Below are 4,596 nucleotides of genomic sequence, written 5' to 3'. Positions count from 1 at the left end.
AGGGCAGCTATTAGCATTAACCTGCCAATATCCTTTGAAGCAAATGAGGAGTTGAGTGATGTTACTTCTACTAGTAGTATAAGTCAGTATGTGAATAACTGACTTGAGTGTCTTGCATTAAATTGTGTTAATCAAATTTTTATCGTTTTTTACAGTATTCCTTGTTTACAGCAAAATGTATTTGTGATACATACAGAAATTGCTATTGCTTATTCTAGTCATGAAAATAGTTAGAAGTCCTCTGTATTTGCCCATCATCAACAAAGGGATGGAGAGAGAAATTTTCGTAGTGTTTACACTGATTTTTGTGGGCTTGGGATTGCCTTTAATTTGGACTTTTCTCGTTGATTCTGGCTGTATTTGAAAGTAACAAAAGTAGTGGTTTGTTCAATGTCATCAGGATTGTCAAGGCATGCATTTAATCTTTGTTCTGACATGGATTTTGTGGGGTTAAGGTGGAAGGGATCTGCTTCCTTGGGTTTAATTAAATAATACAAAGAAGAAGAAAACTCTTGTTTAAATCCTTTCCTGCACATTGGTATAGTAGATGTCAAGGACACAGTATCCCTACACCTTCAGACCTCACTGGGCCTTGTTATGAGTCTGTTTTCTCTTTCTGTAAGTCTTTCCCTTCATCACAGACAGAGACTTTTCTGGATAGTTGGAGCCATTAATCCCTGTTTAATATTCTTCTTCTTTTGCTGTACTAAACATTCCTATTTACCTCCATTTACCTACGAAGTCATGATTTCATAGAATTTGCTATTCGTTATCTTCAAAATAATAGTTAATATCTGCTTATGAAATTTTTGTAGTATTATAATATTGCTGCTTTCTGCTATGATCATATCAAGCTGTATTGGGTTGCTTGTTTTTCCTGTTTTCTAAAATGTAGTTATGTATTTCAATAAAACATTTTTCTTGTTACGAACTCTTTCAACTGTAAGAAGGCAAACAAAAACCAGATGCCTCAATCTGTTACCATTTCATTACAGAAATTTCCCTCAGTTGTGCAACTGTGTTTCTTTTGTTAAATTATAAAATGTATTTTATTGCTATCTCTCTGCAACAGCTAATAAGTATCCTACATTATAATGTAGTTTTATAGCTATTTAGAATACTTTTAATGTGACAATAATGGGAAACCCCCTCATATTTATAGAAAATTGGCAATGCTGCAAATGAACAGTAGGAAACAGAACTTGCACAACCATTGAGAAAGAGTGGACAGAAAGAACTGTCACTGAATTAGGTCATTTGTTAAGTATTTAAACTCAGAAGCTTGATGTCTGAAGGTAAATCCCCTTTTATCTCCAGACTTTCACTGAAATCTGTTACCTTGCCTTTTTATTAGCAGGTGCTGAGGGTCATCATGCAGGTGAAAAAGCAGTAATTTTCATTTGGAAATAACTTCTCTGCTAAAATCAAAGTAATGAAACTAATGGTATTAGTTGATAGGAGACATCTAATCGTTTGCTGTGCTTGGATTTAATTTGACAATGTAATAAGCCTCATGGTTTTTATCTGTTGTTATATTTCCTGTGTCATTTCACTGGTGATGAGGAGTTGTGTAATTATACTTAATGCAGAGCCCTCTGATCACAACCGTGAGCGGCACGTGAGGTGAGCAAGCCGGTAAGAGGATGTGGTCCCGGACACTCACCAAGGCGGCTGACCGAGCGCCTGCAGGCATCTGTGGTGGTAGCCGGATGAAGCAATGGACGGGCAGCTCCAGGACAGCTTCCTGGTGTCCAGAGGTGCTGAGACGCTGCTTGCACCCACCTGCCCGCTCAGGTTAACTGGGTATCACAGCAGGATGCTAGGTGCCTGGCTCTAAATGTAGACCTTTGGAAAGAAGGGCTGGAAATCTCTATTAAGTCTTAATTTCAGGTGAAAAGAAGCTGGCTACTGACTTGTTTGGTAACACGTAACTGAGATCTTCCCCTTCCCAAAGCTGGGACCAAGCTTTCCTTGTGCACCTTAAAAATGGCTGCTAAACTCTCAGTACTTCCAGTGGGAGCTGGTGGCTGCAGCATGCTTGAAAAGCAGGTTATTTATGATGAGGGGAGATGTCCAAGGACGCAGAGGAGCTTAGTGCTCTGCAGGAGTTCAGTTAGGAGGCTTTACCCTACCCTGAGAGTCACTCGTGCTTCATGGCAACCCAGCACAGCGGCCAGGGGCATCGGGCACAGCGGGCTGCTGTCGAAAGTGCATCGCAAACCTCGTGTGCCAGCCAGCCAGTTATGGCAGGCTGCGAGGCGCTTTCCACAGAAGTAGCCCCCAGTTAAACCTGGGGCTCCAGTCTGAATGCACCTCTGGAGCTGTGATGTTTCCTTCTGAACAGGTTTTTCCCAACTGTACAGCATCCCTCTGGGTGCACGTTCTTCACTTCCTCCGGAACATCGCTGTCTGCTCTTAGGCAGTCGCCTGGCTAAGCTTTAGTGGCTTCTTTATTTCAGCTACAGCCAGAGTTACATCTGTCTGTAATTTAAGGCTTGTGTGCTATACAGCTCTCAGGTACTTAAGGAACTGTTCGGTCGCAGAGGCCAGCGCGAATTCAGCTGGTTAGGAGTTTTGTAGCCTTTACCTCTCCAGGGCTCCTTGGCGCTTTACAGTGGAGAACGCTACCAGAAAACCTGTGCCCCTCCTTCATGAAAGACATTCCCCCTCCCAAGTGTTACAGTCCAAAGACATGATTAGCATTCACACTTAGTGGTAACGTTTTAATGGGCACATATTCTGTCCTGTTTACTAGATGAGAAAAGAGGAAGTAAAATTTCTCAAATCAGGCTTTCCGGTCTCTGTAAATGTAATGCATCAGCAAACTGGGTTTTATGTCCTAAATAATGTACAGGCTCTGGGCCATGGAAGAGTCGCTCACCTTTAAGACTGTTCTGAAACCTAAGTTGTAGGTAGGTGTGAAAGGAATGATTTGGTTTCTGAAGTCTGCCAACTATATTGGTTTTGGATATCAACCCTGTAACGCCTCTTTATACCCTGTCCTTCCTACCTCACAAATCTTTCATGCACATGCCAAGTATTTCCGTAATTTGCATACCGTACCATACCCTATAGCTGCTTAAAACACACTTCTGAGTTCCTTTGGTAAAGCAGATTCATTTTGGTTTTTGTGTTTGGTGTTTTTTTTTTTTTTTAAAGTTAGCATTTGACAGTGTTTCTCGTCACTTCTCTGTGGAACTTCCATTTTCTGCTTCTTTTTTTTCTTCTTATTTTTTGTTTTGGCCCAATGTAGCAAACTCTTTTCTTCACAGGTTTTTATGAGCCAATGTGCTATTGAAGATTTTTTTTTAAAATGTGTTTGTAGAGGTGTTTCTTGATGAGAAGTTTTCAAGACTTATAGGACGCGAGTATCTGGTTGAACTCTTGACATACTGTCATGCTAATGTCCGTATTTATAAAAATGATGTCAGGTGCTTCTCTCACTGAGCTCACAGGCCTGGAAGCACACATGAAAGCAACATTGTGTATCAACTTTGCCAGTGTTCGGCCAGATGACAGTTTTAATCGTAGAGGATATGTTAAATGTGTTTTTATGGCTAAAAATTGCAGTAGAGAAACAAAGATTGGTCTTGAATCCTTGAGCAGATTTCTGTGCATGACAGGACCTGACTCAGTGATGGAAGGTAAGACAGAGGGAACAGCTTCATTTCTTAACTGTGAGAAAAGAAATATTTTCTTAAACTACAATCTTGTAAACTTAAATTTCGCCATTTTCTCAGACTAAGGGTGACACCCAGTGGCCGATTAAATTATCATTGAATATTTCCTCAAAATAATCGCTCGTGCTAGAATACATGCAACGCATTTTGCCTCAGAGGAAAACGGAAATAAAGAATCCCATCGGCCCAGCAAATGCAGAGGCCTCGTGCAGGTGCGTGTGTCTAGAGAAGACAGGTCAGGGTGAGCCCTTCCTGGTGGCAGCTCCCGCGCGGGGTCCGTGGCTGTGACCCGCTCCCCTACGCCATCAGTCCCTCCTGCCCAGCAGGCTGTGGAGCGCAGATACTGACTGGTGCGCTAACAAATGGACCTTATAAATCAGCAGCAGGATGTGAGCGCTGACTCTTGCTTTACAATGAGCAATCCTTATTTTCAAGCAGGACGCCAAGATATGCAAGCTGGTCATTTTCTCACATTTTGTTTGCTGTTTGCAGGGGTTTATTTTTATGCCTCATTTCTGCTGTACCTGCTTTCTCTTCTGTATGTCACCACGGCGTAGCTGGGTCACCAGGCTCCACAGCTCAGCAGGCTGATCTGCTGGGTCCCAGGCAGCAACAGATCTTTTTTTTAGGAATGGAAAGTGTTAAGAGATGCATAGTGAATTCAACAGGGCTCACTCTTTTTAGGCATCTGAAAAGGTGTGAAGAAATCAAAAACATTCTTTGTCAGCTGTACACATCATCATCTCTCAGCAAAGCCTGCGGGTGTGCCCAAAGGTGAGCAGCACTTGTGCGCATCGACGTGTTGGCAGTCTGCGTCTGCGCTGCCTGCTCTGGCACCCTGGCCTGGGAAAGGGCTGCGGGGAAGAGCATGGCTAAAGGAGCAGGCCAGACAGCTGTTTTACGAGTGATAAAAAAT

The sequence above is a fragment of the Fulmarus glacialis genome, unplaced genomic scaffold, assembly GCF_000690835.1.
Source record: "Fulmarus glacialis isolate BGI_N327 unplaced genomic scaffold, ASM69083v1 scaffold35316, whole genome shotgun sequence".
NCBI classification, from domain to species: Eukaryota; Metazoa; Chordata; class Aves; order Procellariiformes; family Procellariidae; genus Fulmarus; species Fulmarus glacialis.
Note: the sequence above shows the minus strand (reverse complement) of the source record.